Source organism: Rhipicephalus sanguineus, chromosome 4 (genome assembly GCF_013339695.2).
Source record: "Rhipicephalus sanguineus isolate Rsan-2018 chromosome 4, BIME_Rsan_1.4, whole genome shotgun sequence".
Lineage (NCBI taxonomy): Eukaryota > Metazoa > Arthropoda > Arachnida > Ixodida > Ixodidae > Rhipicephalus > Rhipicephalus sanguineus.
This window is the reverse complement of record NC_051179.1, coordinates 28247470-28257941: the sequence shown is the minus strand read 5'-3', so window position 1 is coordinate 28257941 and position 10472 is coordinate 28247470. Positions and strand designations below refer to the sequence as shown.

Sequence of the window (10472 nt, the reverse complement as noted above, 5' to 3'; positions counted from 1 at the left end):
AAGGCGAAAACGCACGAGGGACGTTTACGGGCTTGTACGGGTTCCTTGATCACGCTAAAGCAGGCAGAAGACGTCTCTTATACTAAAATATGACTTAGAGAATTGGTGTCGTCAGCGGACAGATTTCCATTGTTCCTGTTGGCGGTGTTGTCGACTGAATAAAAAATTTAGAAGTATTCTAGTTGCTAGATAAATCGATGCGGTGACCGCGAATGTCTGCATGCTCAGCCAGGACGTTCGATGCTTTCTTGTTGCCGATTTCTCTCTGACGCTCCTTCAATATCCTCCTGAACTTGCCAGTTTCGACGATGTAGCTGCAGTCTGCACATGGTACTTTGTCGACAAAAGGGAATTCTCGCTGTTTATCGGATCCCCGACGTTAGCAAGCTGATTTTTCAGTTTGTTGAACGGTACGCGTGGATTGTGGATGTCGTATGTAAACATGCGGTTTAGAGCTTCGCTCACACCTGGAACGGACGGAACACCGGTGCGCCCTGCAGAAGGCCTGCTTTGAGACGGCTTTCGATAAAACGAGAGATAAAACAGCGGAAGGCTTCTGGCAAGCCTGATGGCATGAATAGCCGGTATGAGTCCTTCCGGGCGCCGAACGAGAGTCTGTTCCTGTTCACTCACGCAGACGTGGAGGATGGAAAGGATGTTATCCAACTTGTATTCTGCAGTGAACTGTTTATATGGTGTTGAGAAGATTCAGGAGACTTGTTGCGTCTTACACTTGTATAATGCTGAAGCAGTCGTCTACATAACGGACGAAAATATTTGGTGTGGGCGCAAAGTAAGTATTAGGTGAGGGCGCAAAGTCTGTTCCCAAATTGCCGGTAGTCATGGAATGGAAGATCCCATGGCAATTACGACCGTTTGCTGACATAACCGTTTCCTGTAGGAGGACTATGTGTTGTTCAAGCACATCTCAAGCTCCCTTACCTGTTCACTTAGCCATTCCCGATTAAGTAATTTCCTGCAGTAAAAGAGCTCAATGTGGTAATTTTCAACATGACTGTTATCGCAAGATTAGGTCCTGTAATGCAAGGTTTTTGGCTTGCAATTCCAAGGAGTTTTGTTAAGCCACCGTATAGCATGATTTCTCCTTATAGAAGCAATGGTGTGGTTTTGTCTTTCCACTGTAGAAATATGCGTGCTCGTCTCCTTCGCAGGATCCGGAGAGTAGCAGAATTCGCGACTGTGTCCTGCGCTGCCCAGGGGTTCAGCTGTTTCGACAATGCTTCGCAGCGGCTCGGTTACCCATACCAGCGTACTTGGTGTCTTCTCCATCTGGTACTCTGGGGTTCTGTCGATCAAGTGGTCTGCACGACCGAGCGTGCTTTTCTGCGAGTTGCGTTCTCACCGCAATCGAGATGTTCAACCATTGCAGTAACGGTGGACCAAGAGCAGCAGAGTTCAAGGACTATCAAATGCTGGTGCGTAAATACATTCACCGAGGTGTATATTATCTATTGAGGACCAATAATTGCTTGCGTGTGGTTTCGCTTTTGAATTGTTCAATTGCGAAAGCGTATGCTCATTAGTTTGCACATTGAAACTCTTAATGAATGATGCATACGGAATAAAATTTCTGCAGGCTACATTCTATTACCACCGTAGGAGAATACTGGGCACAAAAATTATACCTTCAGTTCCGTAATAACTTTCAACGAATGTTCGCACTAATGTCGTTGCGTGGGCAGTTGCCAACCGTATGCAGCTTGAATTTGACGTGTGCGGAAGTAGCGTAGACGTTAGGGTGAGTCGGGTGTAGCTCCATGTCGTGATGAATTGGCAACACAAAACCAACGAAAAGAACTGTGTTCTTTCTCCAGTGTGACTGCATTAGTATTTCGCGCCTAATTCATCACAACGTGACGGTTACTATTCGTTCAGAACTATAGGGGTTTAAGTCGAAGAACGCGTTGGTTCGTAGCGTCAAGTAGACTATTTAGGACCATACGACGTCAGAACTTGAGGCGGACGTAACGATAGCCGTTCGTTGTGTGAGCCCTGAACGCATACCAGTGCAAGCTTGTGTTACGTAGTAGTGCTGCGTGAATATTCCGAGCAGGAAAGACTAAGATAGTGCACAAGAAATGCTGGTGTTGATTGTTTAATCACACTTTGAAGGACGTTCAGTTCAACTAAGCTTAGATTTGTCACACTTACCTGAACATGTGTGTTAACTAATAGGTATTGTGGTTTTTTTTTGCACTTAATTAGGGTGAAGAGGAGAAGGCTGGAGGTCGGCGAAAGTGAAGGTGATTCCGTGAGCGGCTCCTGCGGTGTGCGTCTGCTTCGAAGGAGAACTCGCTCAAATCGGGGAAGAAGCGTCGATTAAAGGCAGCCGCGACGTCAACGAGTGCTTACGCGAACGAATGCGTGACCACCCTGTACGCATTGGATATGCCCCTAGACTCTGCGCTATATTTATGCGCTGGACGTCGTATATGTACATATTTGTCGTGATTATTTTGGATTATTTTGTACTGCGTTATTCTTTTTAGCTGGTCTTGTTATTGTTTGTTTAGTAGCACGACCATGTTCATGGATGGGTTAGCCGGCTAGAACATTGGCTGACCTGCCATGTTTTCCGTGTATAAGATTACAGAAAAGTTATTAAAAGGTGCGTGCGGTTGTTGGTGCGTCACTGTCGTTCTTCCAGGCTCAGCCAGAACAGGTTGGCGTAAGGGGAACCTCTGAACAACAACAACAACAACAACAACAACAACAACAACAACAACATCCTGCTCACACAGCAAACTTCGTTTGCTGGCGCTTCTGGCCAGATACTAGGACAGATTCGTCCTGCGCGCACAGCAAACTTCGTTTGCTGGCGCTTGGCCTCTGCCCTACTAACCCAATAAACTATTCGTTTGCTGGCGCTTGGCCTCTGACCTATTCGTAGACAGTTCGTACGCCCAAATTCGTAGGCCAGATTCCTGCGTTCGTTTGCTGGCGCTTGGCCGACTCTGGAATATAGGACAGATTCCTGCGCGCACAGCAAACTTCGTTTGCTGGCGCACTCTCCCTATACTCTGCCCACTAGGACATTCGTACGGCCACACAGCAAACTTCGTTTGCTGGCGCTTGGCCGACTCTGACCCAGAACTTCGTTACACCCAGAACAGCAAACTTCGTTTGCTGGCGCTTGGCCGACTCTGACCCTATTCGTTTGCTGGCGCTTGGCCTCCCAGATTCGTCCTGCGTACAGCCCGTCGTTCGTTTGCTGGCGCTTGGCCGACTCTGACCCAGATTCGTCCTGTTCGTTTGCTGGCGCTTGGCCGACTCTGGATCAGATTCGTCCTGCGCGCACAGCAAACTTCGTTTGCTGGCGCTTGGCTCTTCCAGATTCGTCCTGCGTTCGTTTGCTGGCGCTTGGCCGACTCTGGATCAGATTCGTCCTGCGCGCACAGCAAACTTCGTTTGCTGGCGCTTGGCCGACTCTGCCCAGATTCGTCCTGCGCGCACAGCAAACTTCGTTTGCTGGCGCTTGGCCGACTCTGTGATATGACAGATTCGTCCTGCGCGCACAGCAAACTTCGTTTGCTGGCGCTTGGCCGACTCTGCCCAGATTCGTCCTGCGCGCACAGCAAACTTCGTTTGCTGGCGCTTGGCCGACTCTGCCCAGATTCGTCCTGCGCGCACAGCAAACTTCGTTTGCTGGCGCTTGGCCGACTCTGCCAGATTCGTCCTGCGCGCACAGCAAACTTCGTTTGCTGGCGCTTGGCCGACTCTGCCAGATTCGTCCTGCGCGCACAGCAAACTTCGTTTGCTGGCGCTTGGCCGACTCTGCCAGATTCGTCCTGCGCGCACAGCAAACTTCGTTTGCTGGCGCTTGGCCGACTCTGACCGACGGGTGGACGATATGACAGATTCGCCTGCGGCGCACAGGAAACTTCGTTTGCTGGCGCTTGGCCACTCTGACCGGGGGGGCCGTATATGGACGATTCGTCCTGCGCGCACAGGAAATTCGTTTGCTGGCGCTTGGCCGACCTGACGGGGGGACGTAATGACAGATTCGTCCTGCGCGCACAGGAAACTTCGTTTGCTGGCGCTGGCCGACTCTGACCGGTTGGGACGTATATGACAGATTCGTCCTGCGCGCACAGGAAACTTCGTTGCTGGCGCTTGGCCGACCAGAACGGGGGGACGTATATGACAGATTCGTTCCTGCGCGCACAGGCAAACTTTCGTTTGCTGGCGCTTTGGCCGTCCTCTGCCCGAGGAGGAAGTATAGACAGATTCGTCCTGCGCGCACAGCAAACCGCGTGTAGAATGTGCGTCGTTACGGCCTCACGAATCGACTGCTGCAAAAATTTTTGAAATCGGTCCGGTAGAAGCGGAGTTATAGTGATTTGTCGCGCTCGCATGATAACAATGAATGTGTACATGTGGACGTTTTCCGGGAGTTTCTTGTTGTGATTTTTTCTACTTTCTTATTTAAAAGGGCGCTTTACAGTATGACGTTCAGGTTGGTCGCGAATAGGGGCCAAAACTTCTTTAACTGGTGTATTTTCATTTTATAACTGACAGACTGAGTCCCTGGCTTTCGTGTGGCTCTGATCCAGATGAGCTTTCTAGCGACCGTCCGTCTCTCTTTTGTCCCTCTCCCACAGTAGTGAGGTTGTCATCGCCATCACAACGACAGGCCTGCGTTTTTTATCAATTCAGCGGGAAGTCACCCGCCAGTTTTCTTGAGCTGGTTTAACCGCTTTTAGGGTCCTTCAATGTTTCAACTCCCATCGCTCTCCCTTTGCAGTGAGGCAACGGCCCCAGAACTCAAGGGCATTTCTCGGCACACTCTGCGAGAACTGTTTTCTGATTGTTTACTTGTAAATTTACCTGAGTCTACTCTTTTCTACCAAGCTGTCAAGATGAGAAAGGGAACTACAGAAATTCAGCAAAGTAGGGTACTTGTAAAGAGGTATGGGAAGACATTCAACGATTTTGAAAGACACAGATGTTAGTATTCAGATTAAAATTAACCATAAAAATTTCCCATTTCATTACCTGATTTCTGTGCTGCAAATGCAGTGGCTTCTAGTTGTAAGCTGACTTTGTACACGATATGTTTCTTGCTCGTAGGGTGCTGCGAAAATCATGCCCTTCAAACTCATTACACCCACAGAAACACGAAATATGTTTCTGCATAGATAAAATGACGCCCCAATGCTTCTAGTTAGGTTGTACAAAACAATAGACGTAGTGAAGCGAGCCTTACTTCGCCTTCAAGAGTAGAACGCGACAGCATAATCGGGCCCCGTGCACATCGTTTTCAACCGTGCCGCGCGGAAACGAACGTTCGTGCGCGTAACATTGGCTGTTTCGAACTATCCTAGAATGTCTACTGCAAGTGCAGTTGCGAAGCGCCCACTACGCCATTATTCTTCCATTTGCTAATTTCCGAAGTACTCACTACGCGTCAGTTAAATGCCACGCGCATCTGTGCACTTTGTAATGGTTGGGCAGCTTTAAAGGGACACTAAAGGCAAATGTTAAGTCGACGTTGATTGTTGAAATAGCATGTCAGAAACCTCGCAGTGCTTGTTTCGTGCCAAGGAAATGCTTATTATTAATGAAAAAATCAGGTTTAGGTGGTCCGCACAGCGTTAGCGCATTTCAAATCATGCACCTGAGAAGACCTAACGTAGCATTTGCCTTGCGCAACATTGCCCGCCTTTACTGCCCGGCAGCGGACGTCGTGGTTTCTGCTCTCAAGGCCACATTACACAACATCGCATGGCCACGGCCTTTTGTCGGAGTCTCCGCTAGAGCGACTTTCACGAGCGTGCAAGGCACACACAGCAGTACGCGATAACGAAACTACCACTGAGACGCGACCGCGCGAGCGGAGCGCAGCCCGGCGAAAACGAAACTTTTGCACAACCCGTGTTGCACAACGTCTTGCAAATCTCGGAATGTTCTTTTTTATAATGAGTAGCTTGACTACTAGTGATAATTTGTACTCGGAACTCTTGAAGCCATCGGACTCGTTCCAAAACGTCCCACTGCTGGCGCATACAGTGTCCTACATTTACCTTAAAGGGACTGTCTACCGTCCTTCATCGCTTTTCTGTTTTGTACCGCAATAGAAAGCGTACCGTCTGAAGTGTCCAACCTTGCAGCGGTTTCTCTGGACAGTGAGTAGAAATTTTTAAAACAGAATTTTTCCATCTGCGTTCGGTCTTCTTCCATTGGCGTGAAACATGCCCACAACACTGGTTGGTGGACGCGATGACGATTGTTGTGCCGGTAAAAATTAAAACCGAAAGCACATCTGATTTCTGTAGGATTACTTTATTTTCGCTGAACACTATGAATGTAACAGTGGTTTTCAGCGCGCTAGTGGTTAAATAATGCCTTATTATACGATTACAGAACACTTGTTTTTCTGTAATCGCAGTCTATGCGTTTATTTTAGCTCTGCTGCCGCAATCCAAGCCAAGTCGATTCATCAAAAAGAGACAATATATGCGCGCCTTCACAGCGCAGGACATGTGAGACATCCTATCAACAATACAGCGGCGCAGTGCGACCAGCGCGGAGAGCCGCATGGCATAGCGCATGAGTTGAAGCAGAAAAAATCGAAGACGGCGCCGCAAGCAGCGCCACCGGGCGCCTTTTTGGATGCGTGAGGAAAAAAAAGGCATAAAATTACTCTCTGACGCAACCGAAAGGTGCCTCAAGTGCGTAAAATACAATTTCACGTTATACATGTTTGTTTTTAAGCAAAATGAGTCTACTTTCGAGGATTTCTTGTCATACCAGTGGATTGAACCACATCGCCGTTGGGTGACGCTAGCGGTCATTCTTTCACGATTTTCAACATCGAATTAATAATATATTTACTTTTTTGTGGGGCAAAAGCATGCTCGTTGCCGCCGATGTGACGAACGATCTTCTCATTTTCACCACAATCAGAAAAATTTTTCCGAGCGGTAGACACTCCCTTTAATTTCTTGATTACTAGAGCACTGCTATTTATAATATTGACGTTTTAGGCGTTCTCAAACATTGACCTTTCACTCTGACGTAAATTTTTATTTGCCTTTAGTGCCCATTTAAACCACCCTCTCTTTGCTCAATTCAGATAATTTGACGCCTGGCGCGATTCTAAAATTCTGCCACGCAATATTAGGGTAAGGCGGGGCAAAATGAGACGCGGGGCAAAACCCGACATTTTGACTTTGCCGCCCTCTACAGCTAATACAAAAAGTACCTTTTCTTCGTTTCTCTATTTCAGCGATAGGTGCCGGTAGTTTTCGACGTTTTTGTGTAAAAGTTGACGATCGCTCACAGCGTTCACGCGGGAAAAATTGCGCGGCTGATGTCAGCAGTGTCAGTGTGTTCGTGACCCGCCGAAAAGGGGCGTAATTTTGATGCGTGCATGAAGCTACTCCGGCGTCAGTCCAACAACGCAAATATTTACGTTGTTAGGTACATGCCCCCAAAAGTTTAGTTCATTCGGTGCCATGGGCCAAAGGGGAAATATTTTTTGAATATGGACATGTGAGAGGGGCAAAACGCGACAAAAAGACATTGAATTGTCTTAGAGAGTGTCTTATTGAGTGAACCATTTATTTACGCTCATTATGTATAATATTCTTTTGTTTAGGATGGTGCGGACGTGCACCAGGATATCATCTAGAGCTTCCTGCGTAGAAAACGACTTGAAAAATGAACTGAATGTTGTTCGAGAGTTTTGGAGTAACACAGCGCCGGGTTCTATTGATTCAATGCGTGGAGTGCAAAGACTGTGTTCATGAAGACTGCGTGAGGGCCCACGGAGTGAATTTCATGTGCTGTAGTGTAAGAACTGAAGGGATGAAATTTTTTCACACCGTCTCGTTTCGCCCCACGCAGCGTCTCGCTTTGCTCCGCAGATTGGGGTAAAGTGAGACATCTGGTGCATTTTTGTTTCATTTTAAAATAAACTTTTTTCTTTTTAAATAACCTTTTGTTTTCTTTTTTGTGTTCTTGTTTTTTTTTCGTGTTTCTAATATGCTTTCATTATGCTATCAATACAATATCGCTAGGAGGTCCTCCTGACAGTGTTTACTTCGGGACCTCCTTCTGTAATACTTATGAACCATGTCACGTGTATTTTCGTGATGTTAGAATAAACTTCAAACTTCAACAGTCCCAACATCGCCATATTTATGTAGCACATACCTCGTACCCAAAAGAAAGTTCGGGCGTTGATGTTTTATGGTGCGTAACAAGTGAAATAAAAAATAATATTCACTATTTTCACATTTTTGTCGCATTTTGCACCGCCTTACCCTACATGTTTTAAGGCGACCCCTCCCAATACATGACATTCTTATAGCGTTATTTTACGAAGCAGTTTCAAGCACTGGTGTGGCTTCGTGGTTGAACAGCAGCTTGTCATGCACAAGGCCTGGGTTCGATGCTCAGACGGGCCGAAGATTTTTTATTATTTACTTATTTGCATCTGTCTCGAATTTTAGCTCACGGACAACGACGCCGCCGCCAAAGCCGACACCGACACCGGAATTTCTGTGAAACGAGCTCTTTAACGCTGTCGCGTTAACATTGGGGCAGCTCCGTACTATGGTGCGAAGACTGAGGAAACAGCGGCGCTGGTTGCATTACCCTCCTCCTTTCCCTCCTCTTCACCTTCTCTTGCCTTTCCCGCTCCTTGCTTTACTATAATATACAAGTATATTCTATGCTTTACACTCTGCCATCCTCCTTACCCTCAAATCACTCCTCCTCATCCTCACTTTTCTTTCTCACCCCTTGCTATACTTTTCCATACATTGCTATGCTATGATTACCCTCTCCCCTCATCCTTTCTCCCCTCCTCACCCCCACATATCACTCCTCCTCACAATCACATCCCTTTCCGGCCCACTTGCTATATCATACTATAGATGGCTACGCAATGCCTTACCCTCTCAGAAGATCTTCTGTAGGGATTAGTTAGAACATAATGGATGAAAAAGTCAGCGATTCAAAGTTCACAAAGAAGGCAGACACGAACGATGAGACGAAGCGCATCCAGCAACTGATTTAAAAGTAGACAAGAAGGGGTGGGTAAAAACATAAAAGGATAGGGCACTGTTGGCAAACCGCGCATGGGCAAACGTGATTGCTAACAATTGTAAAAACCCTTGTATTTTTCTTGGAAATTTACGTTACCAAAATGCCAAGTCAGAATCCAAGATGAAAGATGTACGGCGACCAAAATCTGTTTCACTAGAAATGCAACTTGCTTGTCTTTAAGTCCAACGGACGGAGAGCTCACGCATGCGCCACACTGCCCCGACGGCATAGCGTACGCTTCTACAATTGTCTTTTTTTTAATTCGGTTCCTGCTGTGTCAACATAGTTTTGGCACTGAAATTCGGGTTACGCTTACAGGCAGATCAGTGCTGAGCGTGATTCCCCTCGATTGCAACTCTATTACACATATTCTTTTGTTCCTGTAGCCTTTCGTTGAGGCACCTGCCCGTCTGTCTAATGTATAATGAGCCGCTGGACAGAGGAATCCTATAAACTGTATACTTTTTCCTTGCACTCAACAAATCACTTGACACGTTTGACGTTACATGTTGCTTCTCGGGCGTCTTCACCAGTGCTCTACATGTTAATTTTAGACACAAACCTATCGATTTTTTGGGTGCCGAGAATATCATTGGCGCATCGCACCGGGAAGCCATTATTTTTAATCTGTGCGTTATTGTGTGCAAGAACAGCAACACAACCACCGGATTCCTGTTTATTTTCTAACACGAAAGTGCTTTATGCCGGGGTCCACTGAGACTTTCATGACGTATTTCCGTCACTGAAATACGTCGGCAAAATGAAGGCCATGAAATGGCAAAAAAAAACTGTCAAGAAGTTTTGATGGCAGGAGTCGAACCCATGACCTCTCGGTCCGCGACGATGGCTGGCAGGAGTTTAGCCCGCTGAGCTACCGCCAAAAAAATAACGGAGGCTACATGAACGCGCCTTTAACTTTCACACTTTCCTCTCTCAGTGCTCTTGGATGGATGCTATGGGCGTCCTCTATATAACGGGTCGGTGAGATGTGTGCCACCAGGTTAAAAAAAAAAAAACGCGCCGTTTTTTCCAATGTAAACTGGAATGGTGCGTTTACACTGGAAATGTAATGTCTTCAACGTTTTAAACACCGCGGGGTGGCTTTAGCCCGTGCCTCGCTCATAGCATCCATCCATATCGACAAACAGCTCTCCGACGCTCGCCTGGCTGTCGCAACGCTTTCCCTGCTCGCCCTGTGCGAATTAACGGCCACGCTAGAAGACACGATGCGCGTAGCGTTTCTCTTCTCGTTTAACGACGTTTTGAAGGAGTGCATATCAAGTTTCAGTGTTTATTATGTGCCCGTTGATGCCATATATGCACGGGTTTCACCATATGCGGTGTCCACATATATGTTAAGAACTTCAGCTGCAGCAAGGGTTAAATCATGATCATGG

The 10472-nt window shown here is 47.0% G+C and overlaps 1 long non-coding RNA gene across 1 annotated transcript; it reads left to right on the top strand.

The window, feature by feature from the left end:
* The first annotated feature begins 1228 nt into the window (after positions 1-1228).
* LOC119388716 (uncharacterized) lies at positions 1229-2641 on the top strand. Its single transcript, XR_005182803.2, has 2 exons — positions 1229-1436; positions 2227-2641. It is a non-coding gene; the product is annotated as an uncharacterized LOC119388716 (long non-coding RNA).
* Positions 2642-10472: the final 7831 nt, after the last annotated feature.